The sequence below is a fragment of the Phyllobates terribilis genome, unplaced genomic scaffold (genome assembly GCF_046119375.1).
Source record: "Phyllobates terribilis strain yellow unplaced genomic scaffold, ASM4611937v1 Scaffold_404__1_contigs__length_1715579, whole genome shotgun sequence".
NCBI classification, from domain to species: Eukaryota; Metazoa; Chordata; class Amphibia; order Anura; family Dendrobatidae; genus Phyllobates; species Phyllobates terribilis.
The window spans coordinates 953,275-970,857 of record NW_027363164.1 but is presented as its reverse complement, the minus strand read 5'-3'; the positions used below and the strand labels follow the sequence as shown (position 1 = coordinate 970,857).

General features: G+C 44.0%; 9 non-coding genes and 1 pseudogene across 9 annotated transcripts; all 10 read right to left on the bottom strand.

Moving 5' to 3' along the window:
* Nucleotides 1-428: 428 nt before the first annotated feature.
* LOC141225110 (U2 spliceosomal RNA) lies at nt 429-612 on the bottom strand. Its single transcript, XR_012292427.1, has one exon. It is a non-coding gene; the product is annotated as a U2 spliceosomal RNA (small nuclear RNA).
* A 794-nt stretch (nt 613-1,406) lies between these two features.
* Nucleotides 1,407-1,498, bottom strand: LOC141225164 (U2 spliceosomal RNA; annotated as a pseudogene).
* A 1,115-nt stretch (nt 1,499-2,613) lies between these two features.
* On the bottom strand, nt 2,614-2,804 carry LOC141225472 (U2 spliceosomal RNA). The gene has a single exon (XR_012292746.1). It is a non-coding gene; the product is annotated as a U2 spliceosomal RNA (small nuclear RNA).
* A 1,115-nt stretch (nt 2,805-3,919) lies between these two features.
* On the bottom strand, nt 3,920-4,110 carry LOC141225471 (U2 spliceosomal RNA). The gene has a single exon (XR_012292745.1). It is a non-coding gene; the product is annotated as a U2 spliceosomal RNA (small nuclear RNA).
* A 1,115-nt stretch (nt 4,111-5,225) lies between these two features.
* On the bottom strand, nt 5,226-5,416 carry LOC141225605 (U2 spliceosomal RNA). The gene has a single exon (XR_012292876.1). It is a non-coding gene; the product is annotated as a U2 spliceosomal RNA (small nuclear RNA).
* Nucleotides 5,417-6,531: 1,115 nt separating this feature from the next.
* On the bottom strand, nt 6,532-6,722 carry LOC141225469 (U2 spliceosomal RNA). Its single transcript, XR_012292743.1, has one exon. It is a non-coding gene; the product is annotated as a U2 spliceosomal RNA (small nuclear RNA).
* Nucleotides 6,723-7,834: 1,112 nt separating this feature from the next.
* On the bottom strand, nt 7,835-8,025 carry LOC141225468 (U2 spliceosomal RNA). The gene has a single exon (XR_012292742.1). It is a non-coding gene; the product is annotated as a U2 spliceosomal RNA (small nuclear RNA).
* Nucleotides 8,026-9,137: 1,112 nt separating this feature from the next.
* On the bottom strand, nt 9,138-9,328 carry LOC141225467 (U2 spliceosomal RNA). Its single transcript, XR_012292741.1, has one exon. It is a non-coding gene; the product is annotated as a U2 spliceosomal RNA (small nuclear RNA).
* A 1,115-nt stretch (nt 9,329-10,443) lies between these two features.
* On the bottom strand, nt 10,444-10,632 carry LOC141225655 (U2 spliceosomal RNA). Its single transcript, XR_012292921.1, has one exon. It is a non-coding gene; the product is annotated as a U2 spliceosomal RNA (small nuclear RNA).
* A 6,605-nt stretch (nt 10,633-17,237) lies between these two features.
* On the bottom strand, nt 17,238-17,428 carry LOC141225466 (U2 spliceosomal RNA). Its single transcript, XR_012292740.1, has one exon. It is a non-coding gene; the product is annotated as a U2 spliceosomal RNA (small nuclear RNA).
* Between the last annotated feature and the right edge of the window lie 155 nt (nt 17,429-17,583).

The following is a 17,583-nucleotide window of genomic DNA, read 5'->3' as shown; positions in this document are numbered from 1 at the left end:
GCACATACCTGTTAGCTCAGGTGAGTTTAAAAGGCTGCTGTTGATAACAAGGGCATTTGCTAAATAGATGGTGTGTGTGCAACAATATACTGAAAGGTCAATTATATTGTGCAGCTTATCTCACCACCTGTAGTTATTTAGGTGAAAGCTCCAAAATGCTTGCCTAATATTTCTGTTTATCCAAAAGGAAGTAAAAAGGGAGAGCTAGAAAGATAGCATTGCATCACATTACATGGCAATGCAATGCACAGTTGCTGAAGTTGAACCAAAATGAGCTTGTAATCTGGCTTCTGCAACTTTGAACATGAAAAATCCAATGAGGAGAAGAAAAGCAAAGCCAAAGAGTCCATCCCAAAATCCGAGAAACAAGCAAAATGAACAAAAAACATTGAATTCAATTCTTTCTGATTTTAGAAACTGCATTAAAGAAGGGGTGCACCGGTCCTGGAGATACTGCAATACCAGGTCAATGCGTGGAGTGGACAGAGCAAGCTCTTTTTCCATCTCCCTGTTCTAAAAATCCATTTAATATATGGTCCCCAGATAGGGGACGTATCAGATATTAAACTGATAAGAACAGATTTTTTTTTTTTTTTTTTTTGAAAGCCCGAATTCGTGTACAAAACCCGAGTGCGCTTAAAAAAGTGACAAGTGCCACAAAAAAAGTGCACTAGGATGCTGGTCTTCTTGAAACCCTCTCCAAAAGGAGAAGGGTCCCCCAAACCATTCCCCGTCCCTCCGAGCCAAAAGGCCACAGCGAGGAACAGGGACAAAAAGCCACCTCCAGCCGAAGCCAGAGGCGACCCAATCTTACCCCCAGCACCTGCCCGAGTTCTCACCCGAGCAAGGCACTGGGAGCCAAAGACTGTGCTCCCCTCCCGGAAGAGGGGAGCCAACAACGCTCTCCTCCCGAAAGAGGAGAGCCAGGGGGGTTCAGGGGGGTGCGGAACCTGATGGCCACACACTCCCCCCCTAGACCTGCCAAGAGAGGAACCCGTAAGGGAACCGCATCCCGACAAAATCCTAGTAGGACGTGACACACGTGAATAAGTGGACACACAGTGACAAAGAAATTAAATAAATAGTGAAGGTTTCACAGTATAATACTGCCCGGACCTTCGACCGGGAATTGAAAAATTCCCCATCCTAAGGCCAGAAGGCCCGGAATAAGGGTGTGTGCGAAGAAAGAAAATTTGAAGTGCTTGTGCAAATGCGCCATAAACTCAAGTGGGGTTCCCAATCCCAGTGAGTTAAGGCACCCCAGGGTCACCACTCCTGGGGCACTTCACACTTCGGGCTTTCGATCTTCCCCGGCCCAATGGCGTCGATCCTGGGGGGCCATGCTTTCCACCAGATGACTATATTAGCCACCTGGCGTACTAACAAGCGCCTAAACCCCAGTGTGCATAATGTATCAATCTACTAGGGCGGCCAACATCCAAAACCGCCTTTTCGAAAGATACTACACTTGATCTTAGCCAAAAGGCCGAGAAGCGATAACCAGAATTGGTTTCAAACTACGGAGCCACCCAAGGATCCTGAAAAGTCCATTTGTGGAGATGAGCTCCTGGACTCCCGTTAAGAAGACATGTTGTCAACCTCTAGATCCCTTACATGCCTGCACTTTTCGGCTTGCTGCTGCTGCAATCCACGCGTTTTAGATCTGCATAACTCCACCTCTTTAAACACAGCACCTTCACCCCCTGCTGTTCCCACCCGCCTCAACACCGTTGGAAGGGAGGAGAACCAATTAAGGCGGGGGGTGGGGTGGAACGAGCAGCTGTCTACCCTTAGCAGGAGGGCTCCTGATTACATACCTCTCCTGCTGCTGCTGCTGCTGGCTGTCCAGCAGCAGACTGAAGGTGGCTGCTGCTGTGCACAGGTATATAAAGGCTCAGAGCCTATTATGACACGCGCAGCCAGCGTTCCATTGCCACATTCCATCTACTGCAGGCAGGATACCTGGCTGGCTGAATGTCGCTGAGAAGCTCACAGAGACCGCCATAAGCAACAGTTTAACAGAATGCCACAGACTAATCAACCAAACTTTTTGGGTTGGGTTCTCTTTTATAGTCTGCAGGCATTAAATGAAAGAAGTCAGTGTTCCAGCAGAAGGAGACAACGTTTCAGAAAAGGCATTGTAGCAAACCAAAAAAGAAATTTTAAGCGCAGCAGAGTAACCAGCGCACATACCTGTTAGCTCAGGTGAGTTTAAAAGGCTGCTGTTGATAACAAGGGCATTTGCTAAATAGATGGTGTGTGTGCAACAATATACTGAAAGGTCAATTATATTGTGCAGCTTATCTCACCACCTGTAGTTATTTAGGTGAAAGCTCCAAAATGCTTGCCTAATATGTCTGTTTATCCAAAAGGAAGTAAAAAGGGAGAGCTAGAAAGATAGCATTGCATCACATTACATGGCAATGCAATGCACAGTTGCTGAAGTTGAACCAAAATGAGCTTGTAATCTGGCTTCTGCAACTTTGAACATGAAAAATCCAATGAGGAGAAGAAAAGCAAAGCCAAAGAGTCCATCCCAAAATCCGACAAACAAGCAAAATGAACAAAAAACATTGAATTCAATTCTTTCTGATTTTAGAAACTGCATTAAAGAAGGGGTGCACCGGTCCTGGAGATACTGCAATACCAGGTCAATGCGTGGAGTGGACAGAGCAAGCTCTTTTTCCATCTCCCTGTTCTAAAAATCCATTTAATATATGGTCCCCAGATAGGGGACGTATCAGATATTAAACTGATAAGAACAGATACTACACTTGATCTTAGCCAAAAGGCCGAGAAGCGATAACCAGAATTGGTTTCAAACTACGGAGCCACCCAAGGATCCTGAAAAGTCCATTTGTGGAGATGAGCTCCTGGACTCCCGTTAAGAAGACATGTTGTCAACCTCTAGATCCCTTACATGCCTGCACTTTTCGGCTTGCTGCTGCTGCAATCCACGCGTTTTAGATCTGCATAACTCCACCTCTTTAAACACAGCACCTTCACCCCCTGCTGTTCCCACCCGCCTCAACACCGTTGGAAGGGAGGAGAACCAATTAAGGCGGGGGGTGGGGTGGAACGAGCAGCTGTCTACCCTTAGCAGGAGGGCTCCTGATTACATACCTCTCCTGCTGCTGCTGCTGCTGGCTGTCCAGCAGCAGACTGAAGGTGGCTGCTGCTGTGCACAGGTATATAAAGGCTCAGAGCCTATTATGACACACGCAGCCAGCGTTCCATTGCCACATTCCATCTACTGCAGGCAGGATACCTGGCTGGCTGAATGTCGCTGAGAAGCTCACAGAGACCGCCATAAGCAACAGTTTAACAGAATGCCACAGACTAATCAACCAAACTTTTTGGGTTGGGTTCTCTTTTATAGTCTGCAGGCATTAAATGAAAGAAGTCAGTGTTCCAGCAGAAGGAGACAACGTTTCAGAAAAGGCATTGTAGCAAACCAAAAAAGAAATTTTAAGCGCAGCAGAGTAACCAGCGCACATACCTGTTAGCTCAGGTGAGTTTAAAAGGCTGCTGTTGATAACAAGGGCATTTGCTAAATAGATGGTGTGTGTGCAACAATATACTGAAAGGTCAATTATATTGTGCAGCTTATCTCACCACCTGTAGTTATTTAGGTGAAAGCTCCAAAATGCTTGCCTAATATGTCTGTTTATCCAAAAGGAAGTAAAAAGGGAGAGCTAGAAAGATAGCATTGCATCACATTACATGGCAATGCAATGCACAGTTGCTGAAGTTGAACCAAAATGAGCTTGTAATCTGGCTTCTGCAACTTTGAACATGAAAAATCCAATGAGGAGAAGAAAAGCAAAGCCAAAGAGTCCATCCCAAAATCCGACAAACAAGCAAAATGAACAAAAAACATTGAATTCAATTCTTTCTGATTTTAGAAACTGCATTAAAGAAGGGGTGCACCGGTCCTGGAGATACTGCAATACCAGGTCAATGCGTGGAGTGGACAGAGCAAGCTCTTTTTCCATCTCCCTGTTCTAAAAATCCATTTAATATATGGTCCCCAGATAGGGGACGTATCAGATATTAAACTGATAAGAACAGATACTACACTTGATCTTAGCCAAAAGGCCGAGAAGCGATAACCAGAATTGGTTTCAAACTACGGAGCCACCCAAGGATCCTGAAAAGTCCATTTGTGGAGATGAGCTCCTGGACTCCCGTTAAGAAGACATGTTGTCAACCTCTAGATCCCTTACATGCCTGCACTTTTCGGCTTGCTGCTGCTGCAATCCACGCGTTTTAGATCTGCATAACTCCACCTCTTTAAACACAGCACCTTCACCCCCTGCTGTTCCCACCCGCCTCAACACCGTTGGAAGGGAGGAGAACCAATTAAGGCGGGGGGTGGGGTGGAACGAGCAGCTGTCTACCCTTAGCAGGAGGGCTCCTGATTACATACCTCTCCTGCTGCTGCTGCTGCTGGCTGTCCAGCAGCAGACTGAAGGTGGCTGCTGCTGTGCACAGGTATATAAAGGCTCAGAGCCTATTATGACACGCGCAGCCAGCGTTCCATTGCCACATTCCATCTACTGCAGGCAGGATACCTGGCTGGCTGAATGTCGCTGAGAAGCTCACAGAGACCGCCATAAGCAACAGTTTAACAGAATGCCACAGACTAATCAACCAAACTTTTTGGGTTGGGTTCTCTTTTATAGTCTGCAGGCATTAAATGAAAGAAGTCAGTGTTCCAGCAGAAGGAGACAACGTTTCAGAAAAGGCATTGTAGCAAACCAAAAAAGAAATTTTAAGCACAGCAGAGTAACCAGCGCACATACCTGTTAGCTCAGGTGAGTTTAAAAGGCTGCTGTTGATAACAAGGGCATTTGCTAAATAGATGGTGTGTGTGCAACAATATACTGAAAGGTCAATTATATTGTGCAGCTTATCTCACCACCTGTAGTTATTTAGGTGAAAGCTCCAAAATGCTTGCCTAATATGTCTGTTTATCCAAAAGGAAGTAAAAAGGGAGAGCTAGAAAGATAGCATTGCATCACATTACATGGCAATGCAATGCACAGTTGCTGAAGTTGAACCAAAATGAGCTTGTAATCTGGCTTCTGCAACTTTGAACATGAAAAATCCAATGAGGAGAAGAAAAGCAAAGCCAAAGAGTCCATCCCAAAATCCGACAAACAAGCAAAATGAACAAAAAACATTGAATTCAATTCTTTCTGATTTTAGAAACTGCATTAAAGAAGGGGTGCACCGGTCCTGGAGATACTGCAATACCAGGTCAATGCGTGGAGTGGACAGAGCAAGCTCTTTTTCCATCTCCCTGTTCTAAAAATCCATTTAATATATGGTCCCCAGATAGGGGACGTATCAGATATTAAACTCATAAGAACAGATACTACACTTGATCTTAGCCAAAAGGCCGAGAAGCGATAACCAGAATTGGTTTCAAACTACGGAGCCACCCAAGGATCCTGAAAAGTCCATTTGTGGAGATGAGCTCCTGGACTCCCGTTAAGAAGACATGTTGTCAACCTCTAGATCCCTTACATGCCTGCACTTTTCGGCTTGCTGCTGCTGCAATCCACGCGTTTTAGATCTGCATAACTCCACCTCTTTAAACACAGCACCTTCACCCCCTGCTGTTCCCACCCGCCTCAACACCGTTGGAAGGGAGGAGAACCAATTAAGGCGGGGGGTGGGGTGGAACGAGCAGCTGTCTACCCTTAGCAGGAGGGCTCCTGATTACATACCTCTCCTGCTGCTGCTGCTGCTGGCTGTCCAGCAGCAGACTGAAGGTGGCTGCTGCTGTGCACAGGTATATAAAGGCTCAGAGCCTATTATGACACGCGCAGCCAGCGTTCCATTGCCACATTCCATCTACTGCAGGCAGGATACCTGGCTGGCTGAATGTCGCTGAGAAGCTCACAGAGACCGCCATAAGCAACAGTTTAACAGAATGCCACAGACTAATCAACCAAACTTTTTGGGTTGGGTTCTCTTTTATAGTCTGCAGGCATTAAATGAAAGAAGTCAGTGTTCCAGCAGAAGGAGACAACGTTTCAGAAAAGGCATTGTAGCAAACCAAAAAAGAAATTTTAAGCGCAGCAGAGTAACCAGCGCACATACCTGTTAGCTCAGGTGAGTTTAAAAGGCTGCTGTTGATAACAAGGGCATTTGCTAAATAGATGGTGTGTGTGCAACAATATACTGAAAGGTCAATTATATTGTGCAGCTTATCTCACCACCTGTAGTTATTTAGGTGAAAGCTCCAAAATGCTTGCCTAATATGTCTGTTTATCCAAAAGGAAGTAAAAAGGGAGAGCTAGAAAGATAGCATTGCATCACATTACATGGCAATGCAATGCACAGTTGCTGAAGTTGAACCAAAATGAGCTTGTAATCTGGCTTCTGCAACTTTGAACATGAAAAATCCAATGAGGAGAAGAAAAGCAAAGCCAAAGAGTCCATCCCAAAATCCGACAAACAAGCAAAATGAACAAAAAACATTGAATTCAATTCTTTCTGATTTTAGAAACTGCATTAAAGAAGGGGTGCACCGGTCCTGGAGATACTGCAATACCAGGTCAATGCGTGGAGTGGACAGAGCAAGCTCTTTTTCCATCTCCCTGTTCTAAAAATCCATTTAATATATGGTCCCCAGATAGGGGACGTATCAGATATTAAACTGATAAGAACAGATACTACACTTGATCTTAGCCAAAAGGCCGAGAAGCGATAACCAGAATTGGTTTCAAACTACGGAGCCACCCAAGGATCCTGAAAAGTCCATTTGTGGAGATGAGCTCCTGGACTCCCGTTAAGAAGACATGTTGTCAACCTCTAGATCCCTTACATGCCTGCACTTTTCGGCTTGCTGCTGCTGCAATCCACGCGTTTTAGATGTGCATAACTCCACCTCTTTAAACACAGCACCTTCACCCCCTGCTGTTCCCACCCGCCTCAACACCGTTGGAAGGGAGGAGAACCAATTAAGGCGGGGGGTGGGGTGGAACGAGCAGCTGTCTACCCTTAGCAGGAGGGCTCCTGATTACATACCTCTCCTGCTGCTGCTGCTGGCTGTCCAGCAGCAGACTGAAGGTGGCTGCTGCTGTGCACAGGTATATAAAGGCTCAGAGCCTATTATGACACGCGCAGCCAGCGTTCCATTGCCACATTCCATCTACTGCAGGCAGGATACCTGGCTGGCTGAATGTCGCTGAGAAGCTCACAGAGACCGCCATAAGCAACAGTTTAACAGAATGCCACAGACTAATCAACCAAACTTTTTGGGTTGGGTTCTCTTTTATAGTCTGCAGGCATTAAATGAAAGAAGTCAGTGTTCCAGCAGAAGGAGACAACGTTTCAGAAAAGGCATTGTAGCAAACCAAAAAAGAAATTTTAAGCGCAGCAGAGTAACCAGCGCACATACCTGTTAGCTCAGGTGAGTTTAAAAGGCTGCTGTTGATAACAAGGGCATTTGCTAAATAGATGGTGTGTGTGCAACAATATACTGAAAGGTCAATTATATTGTGCAGCTTATCTCACCACCTGTAGTTATTTAGGTGAAAGCTCCAAAATGCTTGCCTAATATGTCTGTTTATCCAAAAGGAAGTAAAAAGGGAGAGCTAGAAAGATAGCATTGCATCACATTACATGGCAATGCAATGCACAGTTGCTGAAGTTGAACCAAAATGAGCTTGTAATCTGGCTTCTGCAACTTTGAACATGAAAAATCCAATGAGGAGAAGAAAAGCAAAGCCAAAGAGTCCATCCCAAAATCCGACAAACAAGCAAAATGAACAAAAAACATTGAATTCAATTCTTTCTGATTTTAGAAACTGCATTAAAGAAGGGGTGCACCGGTCCTGGAGATACTGCAATACCAGGTCAATGCGTGGAGTGGACAGAGCAAGCTCTTTTTCCATCTCCCTGTTCTAAAAATCCATTTAATATATGGTCCCCAGATAGGGGACGTATCAGATATTAAACTGATAAGAACAGATACTACACTTGATCTTAGCCAAAAGGCCGAGAAGCGATAACCAGAATTGGTTTCAAACTACGGAGCCACCCAAGGATCCTGAAAAGTCCATTTGTGGAGATGAGCTCCTGGACTCCCGTTAAGAAGACATGTTGTCAACCTCTAGATCCCTTACATGCCTGCACTTTTCAGCTTGCTGCTGCTGCAATCCACGCGTTTTAGATCTGCATAACTCCACCTCTTTAAACACAGCACCTTCACCCCCTGCTGTTCCCACCCGCCTCAACACCGTTGGAAGGGAGGAGAACCAATTAAGGCGGGGGGTGGGGTGGAACGAGCAGCTGTCTACCCTTAGCAGGAGGGCTCCTGATTACATACCTCTCCTGCTGCTGCTGCTGGCTGTCCAGCAGCAGACTGAAGGTGGCTGCTGCTGTGCACAGGTATATAAAGGCTCAGAGCCTATTATGACACACGCAGCCAGCGTTCCATTGCCACATTCCATCTACTGCAGGCAGGATACCTGGCTGGCTGAATGTCGCTGAGAAGCTCACAGAGACCGCCATAAGCAACAGTTTAACAGAATGCCACAGACTAATCAACCAAACTTTTTGGGTTGGGTTCTCTTTTATAGTCTGCAGGCATTAAATGAAAGAAGTCAGTGTTCCAGCAGAAGGAGACAACGTTTCAGAAAAGGCATTGTAGCAAACCAAAAAAGAAATTTTAAGCGCAGCAGAGTAACCAGCGCACATACCTGTTAGCTCAGGTGAGTTTAAAAGGCTGCTGTTGATAACAAGGGCAATTGCTAAATAGATGGTGTGTGTGCAACAATATACTGAAAGGTCAATTATATTGTGCAGCTTATCTCACCACCTGTAGTTATTTAGGTGAAAGCTCCAAAATGCTTGCCTAATATGTCTGTTTATCCAAAAGGAAGTAAAAAGGGAGAGCTAGAAAGATAGCATTGCATCACATTACATGGCAATGCAATGCACAGTTGCTGAAGTTGAACCAAAATGAGCTTGTAATCTGGCTTCTGCAACTTTGAACATGAAAAATCCAATGAGGAGAAGAAAAGCAAAGCCAAAGAGTCCATCCCAAAATCCGACAAACAAGCAAAATGAACAAAAAACATTGAATTCAATTCTTTCTGATTTTAGAAACTGCATTAAAGAAGGGGTGCACCGGTCCTGGAGATACTGCAATACCAGGTCAATGCGTGGAGTGGACAGAGCAAGCTCTTTTTCCATCTCCCTGTTCTAAAAATCCATTTAATATATGGTCCCCAGATAGGGGACGTATCAGATATTAAACTGATAAGAACAGATACTACACTTGATCTTAGCCAAAAGGCCGAGAAGCGATAACCAGAATTGGTTTCAAACTACGGAGCCACCCAAGGATCCTGAAAAGTCCATTTGTGGAGATGAGCTCCTGGACTCCCGTTAAGAAGACATGTTGTCAACCTCTAGATCCCTTACATGCCTGCACTTTTCGGCTTGCTGCTGCTGCAATCCACGCGTTTTAGATCTGCATAACTCCACCTCTTTAAACACAGCACCTTCACCCCCTGCTGTTCCCACCCGCCTCAACACCGTTGGAAGGGAGGAGAACCAATTAAGGCGGGGGGTGGGGTGGAACGAGCAGCTGTCTACCCTTAGCAGGAGGGCTCCTGATTACATACCTCTCCTGCTGCTGCTGCTGCTGGCTGTCCAGCAGCAGACTGAAGGTGGCTGCTGCTGTGCACAGGTATATAAAGGCTCAGAGCCTATTATGACACGCGCAGCCAGCGTTCCATTGCCACATTCCATCTACTGCAGGCAGGATACCTGGCTGGCTGAATGTCGCTGAGAAGCTCACAGAGACCGCCATAAGCAACAGTTTAACAGAATGCCACAGACTAATCAACCAAACTTTTTGGGTTGGGTTCTCTTTTATAGTCTGCAGGCATTAAATGAAAGAAGTCAGTGTTCCAGCAGAAGGAGACAACGTTTCAGAAAAGGCATTGTAGCAAACCAAAAAAGAAATTTTAAGCGCAGCAGAGTAACCAGCGCACATACCTGTTAGCTCAGGTGAGTTTAAAAGGCTGCTGTTGATAACAAGGGCATTTGCTAAATAGATGGTGTGTGTGCAACAATATACTGAAAGGTCAATTATATTGTGCAGCTTATCTCACCACCTGTAGTTATTTAGGTGAAAGCTCCAAAATGCTTGCCTAATATGTCTGTTTATCCAAAAGGAAGTAAAAAGGGAGAGCTAGAAAGATAGCATTGCATCACATTACATGGCAATGCAATGCACAGTTGCTGAAGTTGAACCAAAATGAGCTTGTAATCTGGCTTCTGCAACTTTGAACATGAAAAATCCAATGAGGAGAAGAAAAGCAAAGCCAAAGAGTCCATCCCAAAATCCGACAAACAAGCAAAATGAACAAAAAACATTGAATTCAATTCTTTCTGATTTTAGAAACTGCATTAAAGAAGGGGTGCACCGGTCCTGGAGATACTGCAATACCAGGTCAATGCGTGGAGTGGACAGAGCAAGCTCTTTTTCCATCTCCCTGTTCTAAAAATCCATTTAATATATGGTCCCCAGATAGGGGACGTATCAGATATTAAACTGATAAGAACAGATAAGGTTTCAACGCAATTTTATTGATTCAAAAGTATATTTACAAAGGTTTTAAAAAAGAACATTTATAACATTACAATAAAATGATAAAACATGATAATAATCAATTCAAGTTTTTTGTAAAAACACAATTTACCATCATAAAACCATTGTAACAATTAAGAAAATCATAATTACAGATGTACTTGGGTTTATTTAATTACCACTAATTGTGTTCCATAATTGTACACACCACATAGAAGCCGCTTCTTTTGCTCCATACAGTTTTTTATCTCTGAGATAGTAAATATACATTTCACTTAAAGCAATTTTTATACAGTCTGTTGAATCAATATGATCATGTTTGAAGAGTAAAATATTTCTAACTTTCCACATGGCATTTTTAAAACAATTAATAATAATCCAGGCAACTCGGAATTGTTTAAAATTTGGACACTTAAAAAGACCATAAAAGACATAAAAGTGATTAAAATCTTTCAGGCCACATGCCCATTTTAAAAGTGGGCCTACCTTTCTCCAAACCTCCTGTGCAAAATGACAATTCCAAAAGAGATGCAATACAGACTCACTTTCCCCGCATATATCTCTTGGACATTTGGCTCTCGCCACCAGCCCCCGCCTATGATAAAACTCACGGGTAGGGAGGCACTGGTGGACGATAGCCCAGGCAAGGTCCTTGTGTACATTTGCAAGATATTTCCCGTACACATTTCGCCACACCGTTTTGGACCTTGCCTGTGAAAAATTGGAGACAGGAATTGTGTCCTCAGAGTGTCTGCAAGCAATAGATACCTTCCTTTGGTCCCCCAATATATCAGGCTCCAATTCCTGGAGACCTAAAAGTCTGACCGTTTTCTCAAGTATCACATACTGTTTAGGTGGGCACAGGAGCACAGGAGAACTTAAAGGTAGGCTAAACCACCTTTTAAAAATCATTCCTGCTGCATATTTTAAAAAATAACTAAAAATGCCATCAGATTTAAAAACCTTAAAACAGAAGCAGAAATACTTTATATGGAAAAAGGTAAAAAAATTGGGTACATCTTTACCTCCATTAGATTTACATTTGTACATCAGATCTCTTTTTAACTTTTCCATTTTTGAACCCCATAAAAACATAAAAACAATTCTTGTTACTTTCTTGATTTGTAAATTGGAAGGGGGAAACACCATTGCAACATACAACATAATGGGAATTAAAACAGCTTTAATAATTAAAATTTTACCTTCCATACTAAGGTTCCTTAAATTCCACAATGAGATCTTTTTTTCTATTTTATCCATTGCAGAGTCCCAGTTAGGGTCCCCCTCATTGGCTTGGTTAAAAATAATTCCTAAAATTTTTATGTGATTTTTCTGTATCACTATCCCAGGGGTCAAAGAGGAGTCCCATCCCCCCACATTAAAACAGTCACATTTATCTATATTTAATTTAAAACCTGAGGCTTCACAGAAAAATTGTGTGTTTCTCAATACCCTCCTCAGAGATGTGGAATCTGGACATAGTATGGTAACATCATCCATGTAACTTAGGGCTTTAAGTTGCATACCCCTACTCCCGGGAATAGGTACCCCTTTAATTACTTTATCTTTTCTCAGTATGGTTAATAGTGGTTCCATAACACAGATAAAGAGCAGTGGTGAGAGAGGGCACCCTTGTTTCACCCCTGATAATAGAGGAACCCCCTTCGTTAAAAACCCATTTACAGAAATTTGACTAAAACAAGAATGATATAAAAGCATAATGCGGGTTAAAATTTTCTCTGGAAACGCCATTTTTTTAAGAACCATAAAAAGAAATTCATGCGATACCCTGTCAAAAGCTTTTTCAAAGTCTAAGGATAAAATAGCAAGGTTTTGACTTCTCTCTTTTGAATACCATATGGTATCCCTAATTATGTTGAGGGACTCAGCTATGGTTCTTCCGGGAACACCACATACCTGGTTAGGGTGAATTAATTTGGCTATAAAGGGTTTTAAACGGACTGCAATAAGTTTAGCTAAAATTTTATAATCAAGGTTTAAAAGCGTAATAGGCCGCCAGTTTTTAAGTTGGCTCCTATCCCCTTTTTTATATATTAAAGATACCAGACCTCTCCTCCAAGATGGGGGTAATTTATTAGTATTAAAAGCTTCTTTAAACAATAAAAACATATCGTTCTTTAAAATTCCCCAAAAAGTCAGATAAAACTCAATCGGTAGACCGTCTTCCCCAGGGGCTTTCCCACTGGAGAAACTTTTAAAAATCTGTAAAAGTTCCTCACTGGTGAGATCGTTAGATAAAATACCCTGGTCTAAAATATCTAACTTAAAATCAAGGGAATTAATAGCATACTCTAAAAAGGATGGATCTATAACTTTAGTGTTAAAAAGAAGTTGATAAAAATTAAAAGCTTTTCCTAACATACCCTTAATATCATTTTCACCTTCAAGATTTAGGATTGCGTCCCTCCTCCCCATTACCTTTTTGAAGAAGAATCGGGAGCATTTCTCTCCTTCCTCCAGGTGCTGTACATGGGAGTTAAAAATTATTTGTTTTCCTTTTTCATTAAGAGCATTTTTTATTTCAGACTTAAGATTTGCAATATCATCATCCACATCAATACCAACTTCTTTTAGTTTAAAGAGTACTTGTAATCTCATATTAAAAACATAAAACCACTGCTTTTTCTTTTTTGCTTTCATTTTCCCTGCCTTAATAAAAAATAATTTAATCTTAGGTTTAATGCTCTCCCACCAATCCAGCATCGAGGCGCGGGGGTCTCTCTTTGATTGCCAGCACTGGTAGGCCTGCACAAACCTCTTTTGAATATCAATATCCTCTAGGAGAGTTGTATTTAATCTCCATGGGCCTCTTGAGGTATTTTGTTCCCCTGCTAACTCTAAAAACACAGATAAAACTTTATGATCAGAGAATAAATTAGATAAAAGAAAACATTTACAAGGTTTAAAGGCAGTAGAAGCAAATATGAAATCAATTCTAGAAGAAACTCTTCCATTGGACCATGTAACACCTGGATCCGTCGGCAAGAGTTCCTTCCAGCAGTCCTGTAATCTAAAATCATCAATTAAACTTTTCAACAAATAGGAGGTACGGTCTTTACGATTCACATCCCCACCCTGCCGGGATTCCCCATCACGTAAACAATTAAAATCTCCTCCCACTAGCAGGGGGGTTGACCCAACACAAAATAATGGCAATATTTCAAGTAAATCCGCCCTTTCCTGCTTCCCAGGAGGAGCGTACACATTTAATAAACGTAAAGAAAGTCCATTAAAAACAAGATGTATTAAAATAGCTCTGCCAGGTATAATTTCAGTCACAGATTGAATGATGGTAGAATGTCCACGGCAAAGTAGTCCAACTCCGGCAGCACGACAGTCATTAGCACCGGACCACACAGAAGCGCCCAGTTTCCAGTCTTCTTTTAAGTCCTTATAATTTAAATTACTCTGTATACCACATTCTTGTAGAAACCAGAAATCAAAGTCCAATGTCTCTAAATAAGAAAATAAAGCAGCCCTACGTGTAGGGCTCTTTAGGGACCTCACATTTAGTGAGGAGATTTTAAAAGGAACAGACATTAAGAAGAATCAGGATCTGAAGATGGGAAGAAGTCAATACACGGCACCTCCTCCTCCGCATCTCCAGGGGTCAGGATTTGTTTAATATTACCGGGATCTGAAGCAGGCAAAAAGGCATCATCCACTTTTGACTCCTCATCTGGACCTCGACATCCGTGTTTTCTTTGGATATCAGGTTGCTTTACGTCCTCCCGTTGCCTTTTCAGAGGCTGGGAGCTGTCCATCTTTTCCAAGTCCTGTGCATCTGCAGTCCTCATGGCGGTCTGGTCTATGGAACGGGTGTCATCCCTCTGGGTCGTCTTGTCCTCTGGTCTGGTCACGGAACTACTGCGACTTCTGGTTCGAGGACCAGGGCTCGACTGGGTCTTAGCCGGGTCCTTTTTACTTCGCGCCCTAGAGGTCTCTCTATCCGACACACTGGTTGATCGATTAAGGAGCGTACCCTTTTTGCCCTTACCCAAGATCACCGATGATGGTGTGGCGAATCTGGGTGCTTGCTTAATCGGGGTACTAGAGGTCTCCTCAGTTCCACATAATGCCGGTGGTGCATTCATGCTGGATGAGGACCCTTCCTCTTGACTCTGAGATACGGCAACATCTAGAGCCAGAACATCGATCAATTCCACAGAGAGCGAACCCTCGGTTAATCTTATGGAACCCCTACGACCGTCCTTCTGTGGAACTACCAGCGGGCCCTCTGGCGGAGCCGTTGAAGGATTTGTTCCGGACCCGTCAGCGTGCGCCAACCCAGGTCCAGGGGCAGGTGTAGTAATACTCCCTCCGAAGTATTCTTGGATAGTCAGTTGACCTGACTTAAACATGTCATATGTTTTTGACTTTTTGCTCGGACAATTCCTGAAGGCGTGACCTGCCTTCCCACATAGGTTACATACGATCTCAGAGTCACACGTAGCGGAGGTGTGCCCACTCTTACCGCACTTGTTGCAAAAGACTACATGAGCCCTTGTACAATTTTCTCGTGTATGCCCATATTCATGACAATTCCGGCATTGAAGGGGCATTCCTGGGTAGCGTAGGAATCCCCTGACATTACCAATGGCAAAATTAGCAGGCGGGTGGTGAAGACCACCAATGCCGCTCTGATCTGGATGGAACTTCACCAGGTATTTCCTCTTCCCATTCCAGAAGCGCTGGGAGTTGAGGATATCATGTGAGAAGCGCACTGACTTGCAGTAACGCTTCAAAAAGGTTTCGATATCGCCCTCAGAGACGAATGGGCTGTACATGAAGATCACCAAGGGTACTTCCTCTTCACCGTACAGGAAGTCAAAGCTCAGCCCGTTCAGTCTCTCATCGTCCTTGTCCGCAACCATCAGTGCTGCATGGATATTATCACAGCATGATTTAGCCATAAAGGAAATGGTATATCGCCCACGGAATTCCTGATCGTAAAGACACAGGATCTTATCTCGCTCCAGGTGGAAGAACCCAAAAAGAATCTCATGCACGATGTACTGCAGATTCTTCTCATGGCGCTGGCATTCATCCACCATGATTCTAATGGACTGTCGCAGTGGAGTCTCCCCCACCGCAAATCCAAAAGAAAAAGGCATTTTCGGCCCTCAGGGACTAAGCCCTCCCCCAATAGTAACAAGGGAATGAATCCCACAAAAGCAGGAACAAACCCAAGACCGAGGGAGGGGTACCCCAAGAACTTACACAGCCCACTAAGCGATAAAGCTCAGCAAAGGAAAACGCCCTTATTTCCTCGGGTCGCCCCGAAGACAAGACGCGATCGCTCCCCGTTGTCCGGGGACTAAGCCGACCTGCCAATAGCTGCAAGGAGGTGAAGCTCCCTCCGTTAAGAGAGAGCGATCCCCCAAGGCCAACAAGTCGGGTACCCCAGGCACCTCCTAGCCGAGACCAAGGCAGCAACCTTTAGATCACTGCACCTGATCTTAGCCAAAAGGCCGAGAAGCGATAACCAGAATTGGTTTCAAACTACGGAGCCACCCAAGGATCCTGAAAAGTCCATTTGTGGAGATGAGCTCCTGGACTCCCGTTAAGAAGACATGTTGTCAACCTCTAGATCCCTTACATGCCTGCACTTTTCGGCTTGCTGCTGCTGCAATCCACGCGTTTTAGATCTGCATAACTCCACCTCTTTAAACACAGCACCTTCACCCCCTGCTGTTCCCACCCGCCTCAACACCGTTGGAAGGGAGGAGAACCAATTAAGGCGGGGGGTGGGGTGGAACGAGCAGCTGTCTACCCTTAGCAGGAGGGCTCCTGATTACATACCTCTCCTGCTGCTGCTGCTGCTGGCTGTCCAGCAGCAGACTGAAGGTGGCTGCTGCTGTGCACAGGTATATAAAGGCTCAGAGCCTATTATGACACGCGCAGCCAGCGTTCCATTGCCACATTCCATCTACTGCAGGCAGGATACCTGGCTGGCTGAATGTCGCTGAGAAGCTCACAGAGACCGCCATAAGCAACAGTTTAACAGAATGCCACAGACTAATCAACCAAACTTTTTGGGTTGGGTTCTCTTTTATAGTCTGCAGGCATTAAATGAAAGAAGTCAGTGTTCCAGCAGAAGGAGACAACGTTTCAGAAAAGGCATTGTAGCAAACCAAAAAAGAAATTTTAAGCGCAGCAGAGTAACCAGCGCACATACCTGTTAGCTCAGGTGAGTTTAAAAGGCTGCTGTTGATAACAAGGGCATTTGCTAAATAGATGGTGTGTGTGCAACAATATACTGAAAGGTCAATTATATTGTGCAGCTTATCTCACCACCTGTAGTTATTTAGGTGAAAGCTCCAAAATGCTTGCCTAATATGTCTGTTTATCCAAAAGGAAGTAAAAAGGGAGAGCTAGAAAGATAGCATTGCATCACATTACATGGCAATGCAATGCACAGTTGCTGAAGTTGAACCAAAATGAGCTTGTAATCTGGCTTCTGCAACTTTGAACATGAAAAATCCAATGAGGAGAAGAAAAGCAAAGCCAAAGAGTCCATCCCAAAATCCGACAAACAAGCAAAATGAACAAAAAACATTGAATTCAATTCTTTCTGATTTTAGAAACTGCATTAAAGAAGGGGTGCACCGGTCCTGGAGATACTGCAATACCAGGTCAATGCGTGGAGTGGACAGAGCAAGCTCTTTTTCCATCTCCCTGTTCTAAAAATCCATTTAATATATGGTCCCCAGATAGGGGACGTATCAGATATTAAACTGATAAGAACAGATACTACACTTGATCTTAGCCAAAAGGCCGAGAAGCGATAACCAGAATTGGTTTCAAACTACGGAGCCACCCAAGGATCCTGAAAAGTCCATTTGTGGAGATGAGCTCCTGGACTCCCGTTAAGAAGACATGTTGTCAACCTCTAGATCCCTTACATGCCTGCACTTTTCGGCTTGCTGCTGCTGCAATCCACG